At 44.4% G+C, this 17,052-nt stretch overlaps 1 protein-coding gene across 3 annotated transcripts in view; it reads right to left on the bottom strand.

Moving 5' to 3' along the window:
• GLCE (glucuronic acid epimerase) overlaps positions 1-16,608 on the bottom strand; it is a 104,793-nt gene extending 88,185 nt beyond the window's left edge. Inside the window, exon 1 of one of the 3 annotated variants that reach the window (XM_034782879.1) lies at positions 16,509-16,608. The gene's annotated coding sequence lies outside the window, so the exon portion shown is untranslated. The remainder of the gene's footprint in view (positions 1-16,508) is intronic. The other 2 variants (XM_034782873.1, XM_034782877.1) reach the window with 2 other exon arrangements.
• Positions 16,609-17,052: the final 444 nt, after the last annotated feature.

Genomic DNA, 17,052 nt, shown 5'->3' with positions numbered 1-17,052 from the left:
AGCACATATAGCTTGCTTGAGCTAGCTTGCTAAAAATAGCAGTGATGTCACGGCATCAAGGGCTAGGCAGGGTCCCACCTCCTGACTGCAGGGGATACACCCTTTCCCTACTATGGAGACAGGACTCAATCTACCTACCTGCCTTTTGCAGTTTCCCCACTGCAAGCCAATTTGCACTTCCACTGAACTTAATGAGAGTTTCGGCACCGACTTCAATGGAATGAGGATTAGTCTAGAAAGTGTTGAATTGAATCAACTAAACTAAGTGATAGGATTGGTATGTAAACTTTTCTATTGTGACAATAAGGCTGTGATTGCCGGTACATATTGCTAGTTTATTTTTAAGTATTTTCTCATAAATAAAGTAGTAGTCCACCCCCAGTGGAAATAGTCTTTAGCCTTGGGGCAATCATACATTAACCTAAACACTTCTGACTCAAACAAAAGAACTCTTAATGTTATGAAACTAGGGGGGGAAGGTAACATTTGAGCAAGAAAAACCAGAAGAAACACCTGGATTGACGGTACCATGGAACCTCAAAGATACGAACACCAGAGTTATGGTCTAACCGGTCAACCAGACACCTAGTACATCCAGAAGTAACCCATCGGGCAGCAGCAGAGACCAAAAAAAGCAAATACCGTACTGTGCCTGTATTGCATCTTAAAGGTAGGCACACCTGGGCTGCTTGTCCCCACCATACACCCCCACCCACAGGGCAGCCACTTACAGCAAGACGCTGAGACTGTCAGCCCAAGGCAGCAGGAGCCAGCCAGCGGAGCAGGAGCAGCTCTGGGGTCTGCACCACTTTCACCCCTCCTCCCCTGCCCCCGTCGGAAGGGGGACATGCTTTTTTTTAAACCACCTCCCCCCTCCCCTGGGAGGGGGACACACTGTTTTCTCATACACACACGAACCCCTCTGCCTGGAGGACGACAAGCTTGGGGCTGACTAGGGAGCTCCGCTGCTGCATCTGGAGTCCAAACTGTGCTATGTTCAGAGTTACAGACAACCTCCATTCCTGAGGTGTCCATAACGGAGGTTCTTTTATATACACTTTTCTTAGGACTTCAAAAGGAAAAATCCATTGCACAGAAATAAACTACATTTCCCTGAGATATCATTGTCCACTTGGGTTCAAAGAGCATCCGTTGCATTAAGCCTTACATTATGCCTAGTTATGGAATGCATGTTAGTAACACAAAAGAAAGATTCTCTTCAGGGTACGGTTCTTGACATTTTAACAATTGTTGTGCTAATATTTTACTTCTATGCCAAATTTACCCATAACACAAGCGAATTTCAAGATGTCACAGAAATTGCCAGCTTTCATAATGCCGTGAAAGTGACCTGACAAATTCTCTCCTCAGTAGGCTCTTACAGAAAAGAAAGTTATTTCCTTTTGAGGTTGGGGGTTTATTAGATTATGAAAAACTATCTTCAGACAAACCTGTGAGGTACAGACAAGTTTTAAACATTAAGCAACTAAGTCTGCAGGATTCTGTGCTACTTTTCTGTTTCTAATACAAGAAGTCATGTGTGTATGTCTGTACCAAGGTCTAATTAAACCAAATCTGCATACAATTTCAGATTGTGGCTAATTCTCAAAAATTAAATCTGAGAATTTTATGTAGTAGAAAATAGTTATGGAAGCTTCATTTGAATGGCAACTAACAAGTGTCCTATCTTAATCCTAGTGAGGTATAGAACCAAGGTATTCCATTTATTTTATCAAGTGTGTTGAGACAGAAGTTAGCGATCTACTATAGCACCCAACTTATTGGTATTTACATTCAATTTTTATTTTAATATAGTAGTTTATGGGCTGAAGCTTTGTTTTTAATACAGTGAATATACTGCTCTTAAAAGGTACCAGATTTAGAGCCCTGAAGGCTTCATCCACAGAACAGGATCACAGAAGTGTAGTGACAATTCAAGTACTCCCCATATGGCCTCCACTATAAATCTTAATTATGACTAGACTGCCAGATTTTAAGATTACACTAAAATCTAACCCCCCAAAAAATATAGCTGAGTAAATTAAATTTGTAACCAACAAATCATATTTAATCAGGCAGCCTATAAGTCAGATTTTAATCACCAGTGACACCAGCCAAGTTGTCACCTCTCAAATCAAGAAATACCAGGTCATTTTTAACTCTAATGGTGCTAGCAGTGCCGGCACAATTCAGAAGATCTGTGCATAAGGTGGCGTACTCAAGATAAAGACAGTAATTAAAACCTGATTTCCTCTGAAATTAACAATGAGCATTCTTTTAGAGAATCTAGTTACCATGGTTTTCGTCTCCATGACACTTCCAATATTTCAACTGGCATTCAACAGTTATTAAAAATCTAGCCTAAAAATTATGCAAAGTTAATTCTGAAGAAAGATACTTTATAGTGAATGAATGATCTATTATAAAAGGTATATCATGCCATAACTTTGCACAGCATTTTACACAGATTAACATATACCCAACACCCTCCTCCACCCAAAAATCACATTTAAATATAGGACATGAAAATAGAGAAGTCAAGATGATTGGAAAAGAAAGGACAAGGCTTCAAGTAAAGAGCGAGTCATTATGTAAAGTGCCAGTTACATATTTTAGTATTTTTACACAAAGAGTGCAAGGTGAGAGAAGTAAACAGTACAGGAGGGGACGTCGGAGTGAAAATAAAGACTAAAGAAAGCAGATTTTGGAGAAAGGACACTTGGTGGATGGGAAAACAGACATCATTCCAAGTACAGAAAGCAGTTTGCAAATAGGGAAAGACAAGAGGAGAAAAGTAATGGAGCCACAAGGTGAGAGTGAGTAACGTGCGAGAGAGATGGAGCAGGGAATGAGATTCGATGTAAGCAGAAGTTATGCAACAGCTAAAATGAGCATGGGACGTCTGAACTGTTGGTGGAAAGAGACCAGGAGCCAGTCAAGTGAGTTGAGAAAGGGGGATGACATTAAGATGAAGCCAAATTCTGCTCTTGATTCAGAAATTACATCTATTGTGTGATTTCAATGGAGTTACTCTAGACTTACAGCTGTGTAAACAACAGTATCTATCAAGTGCTGTCAATTTCCCAGGAAAAAACAGTTTAGGACAGGGCACTGGTAAATATTAGCTTTAACCAGAGGTCCCCAAAGTGTGGGGCGTGCCTCCCTAGGGGGGCATGGAGGAACAGTCTGGGGCGGGCGCGGCAGGGGCAGGGCCCAGCCAGCCCTCCCTAACCCCAGCTCTGCTCAGGTCCCACCTCCCCGGCTCCTGGCCCCATGTGTGGCCCTGTCCCCAGCCTCAGCAAGGCCCCACACCAGCCCCCAGCCTCGGCTGCTGGCCGTGGCTCTGTTCCTGGCCTGGGGCCACGGCTGGGGGAAAGGCCGGGAGTGGAGCCGAACCTGGCCACAGGGCCAACTGCGGCTCCTGCCCCAGCCTTGGCCCCCTTACCCCGTCCACATCAGCCCCCAGCTCTGCATGCTTCTGGCTGCTTAATGCTGCAAGCTGACAACCCTGCATTACTGGCATTTTCATATAACAATGTTTTCATTTCCTCTTGTTTACACAATATTAAAAACTGAAGTGTGTCATAACATGCATAACTTCCTTGAGAAAATACTGAACCAAAATGTATACAGACATTCCAGTATTCAGTTTTATTACATATTAGTATTATGCCAACTGCAGTTTTACTTTATTTGTACAAACTTTAATTAATCTACAGACCCACTGTCTTATGTAACCACGCTTTGAATATGCAACTAAAACTAAGTAATGTGATGTGAGCTAGTATTAATGGGGCATTTTAACTTCCCTGATATCTGTTGAAAGACTAATACAGCAAAACATAATATGTCCTGCAAGTTCTTAGCATGTGTAGAGGACAACTTTCTGATTCAGAAAACTGAGGAAACAATTAGGGGGTCTATCCATTTTGGATCTGGTGTTGACCAACAGGAATGGAATTAGTTGTGAATGTAAAGGTGGTCAGGAACTTGGGAGGAAGTGATCATGAGGTGGATGAATTCAAGATCCTAGGAAAGGAAGACATGAGAATAGCAAAACAAGGACACTTGTTCAGAAAGGCAGATTTCAACCAACTCAGAAATAGTAGGCAAGGACCCATGGAAAGACCATTTAGGAAGAAAAGGAGTGGAAGGGGCTGGCAGTTCCTAAAATGATGTAATACCTGATGCTCAATATCAAGCTACTTCGATGCAGAAGATAGATAAGAGTCATAGAAGGCCAATGTGGCCACACATGGAGCTTTTTAGCTATCTAAATACCAAAGAGGATACATATAGGAAATGGAAGGTGGGGCATGTTTTTATACATGGGAATAGCGCAAGTGTGCAGGGACAAAAATCAGGACAGTTAAGGCTTGAGTTACAGCTGGCAAGAAATGGTTCTACAAATACATCAGACAAAAAAAAAGATCAAGGATGGTGCGTCCACGGCTCAGTGGAGAAGGTGAGCTAAGTAACAGAAAATGCTAGGAAGGCAGAGCTGCTCAATGTCAACTTTGCTTCAGTCTTCACACAAAAAACATGTGACCAGATGACTAGCAAAGTTACCATAGACAACAAAGGGGAAGGGAGGCAAATCAGTATAAGTAAAAGATCTGACTAATTTGAATGAATTCAAGTCAGTGGGGCCTGATGCTATTCATCCTGGGTGCTGACGGAATTAGCTGAAGAAATCTCAGAGCCCCTGACAATAATATTTACAAACTCATGGATGACAGGAGAAGGGCTAAGGTAGTGCCCATCTTTAAAAAGGGGGGAAAGGAGGAGCTGGGGAACTATAGACCAGTCAGCCTGACCTCGATACCTGGGAAGCTACTACCGCAAAGTATAAAACATTCAATTTGTGATTACCTGGAAGATGAAGGGGTTATTGCTAGCAGCCAGCATGGATTTACTAAGGAGAAATCATGCCAAATCAACTTGATTTCCTTCTTTGACAAGAACTATGAGGAGTCCAGTACCACCTTAAAGATTAACAGATTAAAGATTTATTGGGGATAAGTTTTTGTGGGTAAAAAACCCATTTCTTCAAATTTGCCCAAATAAATCTGTTAGTCTTTAAGATGCCACCAGACTCCTTGTTGTTTTTGTGGATACAGACTAACACGGCTACCCTCTGATTCTTTGACAAGGTAACTGGTTTGGTGGATGGGGGAATGCAATGGACATAACATACCTGAACTTTAGCAAGGCTCTTGACATAGTCCCACATGACAGTCTCATAAGTAAGGTGAAGAAATGCAGGCTTAGTGAAACTACCAATAAGTGGCTACATAGCTGGTTAAACAGTCAAAGAGTAACTATTAATGGAATGATGTCAGGTTGGAAGAAGGTCTCAAGTGAGGTTCCAGAGGAATCTGTTCTGAGTCCAGTATTATTTAACATCTCTATTAATTACCTGGATGTAGGAATAGAGAGCATACCGATCAAATGTGGAGATGACAAAGCTAGGGGGAGTTGTTAACACTTCAGAGGATAGAGCTAAAATTCAGAGGGATCTTGATAAATTGGAGAACTGGGCTATAGACAACAAAGTGAAATTCAGCAAAGATGTAAGGTGCTACACGCAGGGAAGAAAAACCAAATTTACAAATACAGAATGGGAGAACTGGTTTTACAGCATCACTGCTGAGAAGTATCTGGGAGTTGTGGTAGATCACAACCTCAACATGAGTCAACAACATGATGCTGTTGCAAAAAGCAAATGCAATTTTGGGCTGCATTAACAGAGGCATAGCATGCAGGTCATGGGAAGAGATACTACTGCTTTACTCTATGTTGTTTAGTCATCAACTAGAGTACTGTGTCCAATTTTGGTCACCAGTTTATAGAAAGGATGTAGAGAAACTGGAAAAGATCCAGAGGCAAGCAACAAAGACTATCAAAGGGATGGAATGCAAGCGTCATGAGCAAAGACTGAAAGAATGGGTATGTTTAGTTTGGAAAATAGGAGGATGGGGGTGGGGGAGGAAGAGACATGATAGAGATCTTCAAATACTTGAAAGGCTGCCATAAAAAGACGGAGAAAAGTTGTTCTCTTTTGCTACAGTGGGCAGGACAAGAGGCAATGTGTTCAAACTACAGCAGATTTAAATTAAATCTCAGGAAAAACTTCCTAACTGTAAGAACAGTAGGACAGTGGAACAGACTGCCTAAGGAAGACATGGAAGCTTCTTCATTGGAGGTTTTCAAAAAGAGGCTGGATAGCCATCTAGCTTGGGTGGTTTAGACATAACAAATCAAGCATTTTGGTGGGGGTTAGATTAGATGACCCTTGCTGACCCTTCTAGCCCTATGGTTCCATGAAACAGTTTTTCAAATGGAAAATGCCTTAAACTGGGCCTACCTAGCTTTCCCCAGAGCAGTAAAAGCCATTATTTTACCTGGTAAAAACCTCCTCCGGTTAACACCCTGCCATCCCTGTATCTATCCCAGGGGTCGGCAACGTTTGGCACGTGGCTCGCCAGGATAAGCACCCTAGCGGGCGGGCCAGTTTATTTACCTGCTGACGCGGCAGGTTTGGCCGATCGCGCTCCCCACTGGCCGTGGTCCCCCGTCCTGGGCCAATGGGGGCGGCGGGAAGCGGCGCGAGCGAGGGATGTGCTGGCCGCAGCTTCCCGCCGCCGCCATCGGCCCGGGACGGGGGACCACAGCCATTGGGGCCCGCAATCGACCGAACCTGCCGCGTCAGCAGGTAAATAAACTGGCCTGGCCCGCTAGGGTGCTTACCCTGGCGAGCCGCATGCCAAACATTGCCGACCCCTGATCTATCCTCTGAACTTTGTTTAGGTGCATAAAATCTTTAATGTAATAATTTTGCTAATTTGTAATATAGTGAAATATAAGTCAAAACAGTACACATTCACTCTGCAGCCCAAGCAAAATCTCAGATTTCCTCACTTGAGAGTCTGCTGAAATGGTCAATCTGTTCTGAAGGCCTCTGGAAGTCAAAATATTAAATGCTTTAGAATTCCAGTAAGACTTGAATACCACATTATTTCATGTTTCAGAGTGGTAGCCATGTTAGTCTGCATCTAAAGTGCCACAAGTACTCCTCATTCTTTTTACATTAGAATATGTAATTCAAGCTTTTAAAATAAAATAAAAAACCCCAAATGATAAAGTAACCATTTTGAGAAATCCCATAGTAGTTGCATAAGAAATCTACCTTTTAATCTTATGGCTCAATCAATTGTTTGGAGAAAGACCCATTTAAACTAACCTTGAAGCTCAGCTTTTCATTTCACTGTTACCAGTGAGGGAACAGAAAGTCTACTGAAACAGCAAGATGCTATTAGGCAAAGAAAGCCACAAAATAATGATAGGTATGTAGGATAAAAAGACAGTGCTCTGATTATTACCACCACCTATTTATATTACAGCAGTACCCTGACATGTCAGTCAAGGTAAGTCCCCATTATGTGGAGGATTGTATAAATTTAGAACAATGTCCCTTATTTTATTTTTCAAGTCTAAAATCAGTACCCCAAACTAGTTAGTGTAATTCTATAATAAAGACCGGAAATGTCTCAACTAACCGATGACTAGATCATCTCCAAAAGAATTCCTTTTCCAGTTGAGGTAGCATTGTAAAAAACAGCATTATAAAGCATTGTATTGTCAAAGAATCTGTCGGACAGTAAAAAGAGCTCAGGACACTTGCTTTGCAGAAAATTACTGCCAAATGCTGCCAGACCCATCTTTTCTTCTGTCTGGGCCACTGGCCAGACACTAATATTTTAGGCACCTACTAATTTTTAGCAGTGTAAAATATTGCATAATACCACCAACGTAGCCTTCCCACGACTATTTGAGGATGCTTTACTAAACTTTATCTCATGCTTTAACATTTTGCTTTTGTTTCCATACTGAAGGTAAAAGGTGAAAGATTTATACGATCTGAAGAGAAACCAGAGTATATACTACTACTAGGAGAAAGGAGATATGGTGGTTCACAAGACCATCACTTCAAAAGCGAATGCCCATATTTCCTTTCCCAATATGAATGCTTTCACTTTACTTTTAAGTTGCTTCTCATATTTGAGAACATGATGGCAGAAACCATCACATACTGGGTACAAAAAACTACATTTAAAAAATGTTAGTGTCACTTTGGTTAAACTCACTGAACTAGTTTGGCATGTCATTAGAATCATTGTCATGAGCCAACAAGTTACAACAGCCAATACATGTCTTCAGAAGCATCTTCAGAATCATATTACGGTGTAAAAAGCAACAGAGTCCTGTGGCACCTTTAAGACTAACAGATGTGTTGGAGCATAAGCTTTCGTGGATGAATACCCACTTCGTCAGACGCGTAGGTATTCATCCACAAAAGCTTATGCTCCAACACATCTGTTAGTCTAGAGGGTAGGTCTACACTTACCCGGTAGTTCAGCGGCAAGCAAATCAAATTTCTGGGTTCGACTTATCACGTCTTGTCTGGACGAGATAAGTCGAACCCGGAAGTGCTCGCCGTCGACTGCGGTACTCCAGTTCGGTGAGAGGAGTACCGCGAAGTCGACGGGGGAGCCTGTCTGCCGCGTCTGGACCGAGGTAAGTTCGAACTAAGGTACTTCGAACTTCAGCTACGTTATTCACGTAGCTGAAGTTGCGTACCTTAGTTCGAATTGGGGGGTTAGTGTAGACCTGCCCTTAAAGGTGCCACAGGACTCTCTGTTGCTTTTTACAGATCCAGACTAACATGGCTACCCCTCTGATATATTACAGTGTGCAAGTTTTGACAATACTGTATGCATATTTTAAATCTTTAAAACAGTTTAATTTGTCAAGTTGCTCCCTCCCCCATCCCCACAACGGAACAGGATTCAGTTACCTACATAAGGAGGATTTGTTGTAGAATTACACTTCAACTTAATACAGACATTTATATATATCCATCACTGTGGTATCTGATAACTTTACAAATTCACTGAAGTGAAAACAAGGACGCTAGACAGATATCAACTGAAATATTTGACCCAGAAAAAGTTTGTTAATGGTGCCAAAGAATATATTTGCAGGGCAAGATACTTTTACAGAATGTGCTTTGATAGTATCATTTCACTTGTTACAACTCGCCAAATTCAGAAGTGCATAGCGTCCTTACAATCTTTCCTGTTTAGCAAGTGCTGACTGAAGATTTATGAATAAAACTGGCAATCCCTACATCTACAGGCTGTATTGTTCAAGTTCATACTATCTTTAAAAAGGCTGCTCCCAAATCTGATTCTGCTGGCCTTGGTTTGCAAAACTTCCATCAAAGTCAGCAAGTGTTGTTTAGGAGGACTGCAGAATTGGGTTCATGTATACATAATTCTTCAAGCTATTTTCAGGGTATGGAGTGTTTGCTTGAGCCAACATTAAGATTTTGCAATATTATTTATATTCATGCATGATGCTACCAAGGAAAAAAACAATCTTATTTGTGTATATATACATACACAACGGTGCAACTGTTATTAACAGACCTTCCCCTTATTAGAGTCTTACTGGTAACTGTATACACGAATGCATTTTTCCATACATAAATTTCATGCAAAGGGTTATTTTCATATTGCATTTTTGAAGGGGTACATGCTATGCAGAAAAAAAAAATGCAGGTGTAACCCCCATGCCTTGGGGGTTGCCGTTCCTCTCTAGTGGCACCCAGACCATCTAGAGCTTGATGAGTCTACTACAGCCGTGGCTAGGAGCCAAACAGCTTTTAGCTCATGCAGTAGAGACACATACATCTAGTTCCAGAAGGTCCCAGGTTCAGTCCCGCATGTTGATGACTGGGGTCCGTTCATATTACACAGGCATTGTAGTTCTGATTATCTAACCTTAAATTTGCCTGCACAAGACTTTCCAATTGCTAGGGTGCTGAACCAATGGCTTGAATTGTTTTACTTTGCCCTCCCACAGAAAACCGTTTTGATCATGTATTCATTACTTTTTTTTTGCTATATCCTCTCCACACTGTTCAATGGTCACTGTCTGAATGCACAATAAGGTGCCAATGCAGACTTTGACCAATTGAATGAAATTCAAACTTAAAGAGGCTAGATATTCTAGCATTAACATGTCTAGCATAAAAATGCTTAGCTACTGATTATTAATGTATCCATAACATACCAAAGCTTCAGTTTATGAGATCTACTACATGCTAATAGGGTACTGACAATTCTTTACATAAACATCAGATAGAAGTAGACCTGTTCAATAGCTTAATGTACTTTCACATATGTAGGCTATGAAGTCTTTTTTTACATATGGCCTTAGGGGCTGATTCAACAAGGTGCTGAGCACTCTCAATTCCCAATGAGTTCTTATATGATAAAGTACAGAGTAAATAAGTATCTACAATACTGAAATTACATTACTGACATTAAGGGGGGGGGAGAATCAGTGATAACTGATGAACAAATACTTTCAAGAAACGGATCATGGAATCAACATCTAGTCAGATGAATTGCTAACAATCAGAGTAGAAAAGCAACCTTAGCTGCCTCTCTGCATGTGAAAATCAGATACAAAGCCGGTAATATCAGGCAAAAAAATATTGAGGCAGATTATCAAACAAACTATAGGATGATCTAAATACTGTACCGTTGAGCAACAGTATCAAAAGGAAGACACACCTAACTCAAGGATAGGGGCTTCCATTCTCAATCTTTGTTTCCAGACACCCAAGGAGCCTATTTTCACCACTGACAAATAGGGAGTATCCAGAAATGAGCAATGTGAGAAGACATGAGAATTCTAAAAATGTGACTAAAATACTCCACAGCCCTCGCTATTGTCTTTAATCTATACCCAGTTTTGAGGGTTGAGACAAGGACAGTGTTACAGCTCCAGCATCTGTTAGATGACAAGTTTACATTCTTAAAATATAGCAGCACAACAAAAAGGGGTGTGCATTAATAGGTTGCTGATGCACATCTTGGGTACACTGCTTTGGTCTTCAGTTGCACAAGACATACACCAACAGAAAGTCAGACCTGGCTTATTGCTAGCAGAATACAAATTAATTTATTTTACATTTATTTTTTAAAATGACCTTTGAAGATAGTTTGACTAAAAAAACAGTCACTCACCTTCTTGTAACTGTTGTTCTTCGAGATACGATGTTCACGTCCATCCCAATCAGGTGTGTTCGCGTGCACGGCAGCCAGAAGATTTTTCCCCAGCAGCATTTGTTGGGTTGGCCTGATCGCCCCCTAGAGCCGCGCCTTCATGGCGCTGAATATACAGCCCTGTCGACCCGCCACCCTCTCAGTTCCTTCTTGCCGGCTACTCCGACAGACCCTTCATCCTGTCTGCCACAGCCACAAACTGTTGAATGGACTTTCTAAACGGTTTCGTTCTTTCAATGTAAAAGGCTAGCACTCTGCAGACATCCAATGAGTGAAGCCTCTGCTCCCTGCCGCTCGAGTACAGCTTAGGATAGAACACCAGGAGGAAGATGTCCTGGTTGATGTGAAACTGGGAGACAACGTTCAGGAGGAAAGCTGGATGAGACCTGAGTTGAACCTTTTTCTTATATAACACGGTGTAAGGGGGCTCTGATGTTAAGGCCTTGAGTTCAGACACCCTCCTGGCTGAGGTTATTGCTACCAGAAACACCACCTTGTAGGACAGGAAAAGCAGGAAACAAGTCGCCAGTGGTTCGAAGGGAGGATCCATCAGTTTGGAAAGGACTAGATTGAGGTCCCAGGTCAGGGTCAGCTGCCGGATGGGCGGATATAGCCTGTCGATATAGCCTTTCGGGACCATAGGATTGGCAAAGACCGACCGTCCCACGGTGCCCAGATGGAAGGCGGAAATGGCTGCCAAGTGAACCCTTACTGATGACATGGACAGTCCCTGCTGCTTGAGATGGAGAAGTAGTCCAGTATAAGTGGTATGGGCCGAGCATCAGGGGCGAGCAATGCTGTGCCAATCAAATTGAAAACCTCTTCCACTTGGCAAGGTAGGTAACCCTGGTGGAGGATTTCCTACTGCCAAGGAGGACTTGTCTAACCGGGTCAGAACAGGAGAGCTCCATCAGGTTTAGCCATGGAGCTTCCACGCCGTGAGGTGCAGCAACTCGAGGTTCGGTTGCTGGAGATGGCCACGATCCTGAGTTATTAAGTCTGGGAGGAGCGGTAAGGTGACTGGGGCGTCCACGGACATTTCCAAGATTGATATGTACCAGAATTGGCTGGGCCACGCTGGAGCTACCAATATCACCGAAACTTGATCCCTCCGTATCTGGAGGAGCACTTGTGAATGAGAGGGACAGATGGAAACGCACATAGGAGATGGCCTCCCCAGGGGAGGAGGCACGTGTCCGCAATGGAGCCTGGGCTGTGATTCAGGAAGGAGCAAAACTGCTGGCACTTCCTGTTGCGTCGCGCCCTTGCCCTTCAGCTCCTGAGGAACCTCTTCCACTGCCCCCAGCAATAGGAGCGAGTGCACCTCCTGTATGAGAAGTCGCTCGTGAGAAGGGTCCCTGAAGAGTGATGGGGAAGGGGGGCGGGAGGGCCGAGAATTGCTAATACTAACTACACTAAGAGGTAAGCAATGATGTACAAGGACACTGCTAACGGCGCTTGCCAAGGCAAGAGCTATGGGAGGTTCCAGCTAACCGTCACAGATGGCAAGAAGGAACTGAAGGGGTGGCGGGGTCAGCAAGGCTCTATATTTTGTGCCATAAAGGTGCGACTCCAGGGGGGATCCCAGGCCGACCCGACGGATGCTGCTAGGGGAAAAATCTTCCAGCTGCCGTGCACGCACACACACACCTGATTGGAATCGACAAGAACTAGCACTCAAAGAACTTCTTAATCTATCCTTTCAAAATGAAAAGCAGTTCTGGGATTAAAGAAAATAGTGGAAAGACGACACCGAGCTTTTCTTTACTATGTACTATATACACTACATTAATTTTAATCTTGACATAATTTACAGGTCCCACGAACTAACACATACTTATTCTTATACAGCACTTCTCAACCACAGAGCTGAAACAACTCAAAGGTGGGCAAGTAGTAGTATCCTCATTTTTTAAGATAGAAAGTTGAGATGATTTGCCCAAGGAGCTGACACTAGAACCCAATTTTTTCTTAACTATCTGGATCCTTTTCCTCATCCCTCAGAAGCCCAGTTGCCCTTTCAGCAGTTTGTGGCCCAGTAGTCACTTTGAACTAACTATCTATACTAAAAACCTATGTTCGTAATATTGAACCTATATAGTTTTTATGATAGAAAGTGCCTAGAGATCCACAAACTACTTTTAGCAGCAGCAACCTTTTCAAGGCAAGAGAAGGAAGGGGAAGTGCACTGAATGGGGAGAAAGAAGCAGAGGGAACAGTTTAAAACCGCTGCATTCTTCTCTATCCCCATCTCTGCTCACCATATGCCCAGCTGCCTTTACTCTATAGTCTTCTCCCAGCGATGAAGGTCCCACCTGCACAAATATGTGCCAAAAGTTCAGCCAACCATTTAGAATATGGCTTTAGACAAGCTATATACCCAGCTACTAAGCATTAAAGTGCTGTCTTTGAACAAAGTTTTAATATGCGTACCATAACCTCTTAATTGTTAAACATCTCCATATCTTTTTAAATAGATGCCCTAGTAACATTTGTCATGTCATGACATACCAGATACATATAAACACAAACATACATCTCTTGGATGTTCCACAATATCCAAAAGATGTAGAAATCCATTCCCCCCCCCCCCCCACCACCATATTTCAAAGAACAGTCTGGCACCACTTATTACATACTTGGGGGGGGGGGAGGTGTAAGAAATATTAATTTGTTTAAAGAACATTCCTGAGCATTGCATGCAATTTCATAGATGATAGTGAAATCTAAGTTTCTCCTGTTGTATATACTTAAAAATAAAAATTCAACCTCCTGAATATTTGTAGGTTTTCCTTATATAGTTGCAAATTTAAGCCAGACTGCATCAATTGAGTAACTGAGACTCCTTACTGATTCAGACTGATTTTACCTGTTTATCTAGCTATCCTATATATTTTACTCTGCTACTCCACAAATCAGTTAATTTTCAATGTATTCCAGATCATATCTGGAAGAAGTTATTTTTGCTTTATCCCTTAAGAATGATCAAGCTTTATTTTAGTCCAAAATAAAATAAGTGGGTTTTTTTAAATGTAAATTTGATAAATGGACTAATACAATTTTACTTCTACAACTTCCTAGGCCTTTTGAATTCACCCACTAAGAAAACTATTCACAAAATTGTTTCTTGACCTAGATGGATATAAAGGGGCATACATATTTCCACAAAGAACATTTTGATCTCCATAGTTATATTTGAATGTTACATATTCTATGAACAGTGTGAAATGGAAGCAGTTTCTCCTGTTGGTGGTGCTTACTAGACCCATGATAGCTTTGGCCCTTAATCAGCATCATGCCATGGTGCAGCATATTCACTAAAAAAAAAGTGACCTAAATTGGTCTGCCTATTTTATAAATGAAGCATCAAGAGGGAGGGAGAAAAAAGACATTTTCATGGTTTCAGATGATCTGACAAAAAAAGCTAATCAACACCACAACTATCTTTGAAGAGCATTAGCATTTTTATGAAGTTTCTACATCAAAACCATGAGATCAAATTGGAGTGGTTCCATGGATGAAGCCAGAGGATACAGGTATATCTAAGGAAAAGACACTCCCCACTGAAACGATTGTTAGAATCACAGAACTGTTGCAATATTGTAAAGCTATAATGTCAAAGATTAAGTACTCCTAAGTTTTTGTATTTCCCACCATAAGTCTAACAAATCAAAATTATTTCTGTCCCACATAAGCAGCTAATATTCTGCCCCACTTCTATGGAACCAACCTCACCGTCAAGAGGGAAATCCATGCCTTTTGGGAGGCCAGAATAATGAGTCAAGATCCAATGTTACAGATCAGCGGAAAATATGCCCCTTAACAAAAGGGTTAGAATATTCAACTTTGTATCTCTATGTTTAATTCATGTTGTCTTTTGACAGCACAAGTAGCTGGCAACAAGACACTGGCAATAGCCAGGTAATAGGGGATAATTCAGGGTCAGAAGCATAGCCTGAGCTTTACATATTTCTGCTTTAGTCAGTCCACATCACACCTTTAAGGAGGTAGTAAAACTATCTCAGTTCCACATGAACAGGTGCTGGCATAATACAAAGAGCTATTCACAAGCTCTCTTCTATGCCAGACTGCACCTGCAGTAATGAAGCACACAAAGAAAAGGCTGCTCTTGACCAAGTATGTGGAAAACAGCTAGCATAAAAATTCCCAAATAACGTCTCCAGTTACCATGGAACATTTCAGATCCGGTTATGTTAGTCTTGTAAAATTCTACACACCCACTCAATTGGGATGAGTAAGTTTACTCACCCATCAAAATGATCCGTTTCTTTACAGGATCATCCTAAGGGTGGCTAATTTTTATCGGAGTTTGTTCAAGATTGGGTTACTCATACAATGCTCTGGCAGCAAAACCCAGTACTTTACCCACTCTGATGAAAGAACCAAATATCAACCTGCAATCAGTGCCTTTATCCCTTCCTCCAGAAAGAGCTGCTATTGCTCTCCCGTCTCCGCCTGGACCTGGGATTTCAAAATCTCCATCCTGAAACGTGAAGTCCCTTCTACTAAGCAACTTGAGAAGGAGAAAAACGAAGCAGTTTCATTTGCTTTGCACAGAAGCCCAAGGGACCATGAAAGCAAGAGTGTAAAACTCTGATGCCGACACAGAAGAGCGTGGAGCTGAAGACGGGGTGGCAGGGTTTGACTGAAAACAGCTACCACCATGGCTGTCAGCGTAAAGCAACTAGGTCTCCTTTCCGCAACAGTCTCGGAGTGTCTGACTTCCCACTTGGCTGTTTCTTCTGTTGTGTCTCAAGGGAGTTTGGACACAGTCCTGCCTATCACCCTGGCCCACCGCTCCCAGGTACCATCATCCTCCCTGCTACTCGGTGCACCAGGGCAGGGGCTGGCTGCTGCCAGACCCGAACCCATCGGGCTGGGGACCAGAGGGGCAGCCTGACAATGGCTCGGCAGGAACAAGGTGGAGGGAAGAGACTGGGAGACGGCACAGACCCCCACCCAGCAGCGATCTGCCAGGAACCCACGTGGCCCCAAGGCAAGGCAGGGGGCAAGCCAGAGGGCCCCCCCGCCACGGAAGCGTGCCCCAGAGCCGGGGCTGGGGGGGGCTGTACAGTGTGGGGGGGGCTGAGCGCCACAGACCCGGACTGTAACCCCTGGGTGTGAGGGAACCACTTCGGGCCGGGGGGGGCTGCAGCCGCTCCCCCCGCCCCACCTGTCAGGAGCCCCGAGCCCCCGCAGCCGGCCCCGGGGGACGCGAGCCGGGCAGAGGGGACCGAGGCGGGGGCAGCCGCGCAGGCGGGAGATGGCGGCGGAGCCCCACGCCGGGTCCCGGCGGCCAGGCCGCCCCGCCCCGCCGGCCCCAGCAGCGCGGCCCCCGGCAGCTCCCACCTGTGCAGGGCGGGCGGGCGCGGGCCTCCCTCGGCGCAGCAGCTCCTGCCTGTCCCCGGCCCGGGCGGAACCACAGTGCGCGGGGCTCCGGGAGGCGGCGACGTGGGGCCGCGGCGAACCCCGCCCCCCCCCCGTGCCGGCGGGGCGGGGCCACGCGCGGCCCAATCCCAGCGCTCCGCCCCCAGAGCGCCGGCCAATCCCCGCGCGCCGCCGGGCTGGAACGCCGCGCTCGCAGGCAGCCGCGCTGAGGCAGGAGCGCTCCGGGGAGCTGCCGCCGAGCCCGGCAACGGGCGCCCCAGGTTACCCGGAGCCCCCCTCCCCCTCGGAAGCGCCTACCTGGGCGGGGCGGGCGCGGCAAAACCACGGAGACGGGGGGGGCGGGACTCCGCCCTCACTTCCCGCGAGAACCCGGCGGGGAGCGGGGACATATCGCCCAATCACAGCGCTCCGCCCGCGATGGGGGCGGGCCAGGCGGGGATCCTGCGTCCAATCGCAGCGCGCCGCCGGGCCCGGAGGGGAGGGGCTGCGCTCGGCGCGGGGGACA

Source organism: Trachemys scripta, chromosome 10 (genome assembly GCF_013100865.1).
Source record: "Trachemys scripta elegans isolate TJP31775 chromosome 10, CAS_Tse_1.0, whole genome shotgun sequence".
Lineage (NCBI taxonomy): Eukaryota > Metazoa > Chordata > Testudines > Emydidae > Trachemys > Trachemys scripta.
The sequence above is the reverse complement of the archived record's forward strand: the minus strand, read 5'-3'. Positions and strand labels throughout refer to the sequence as shown.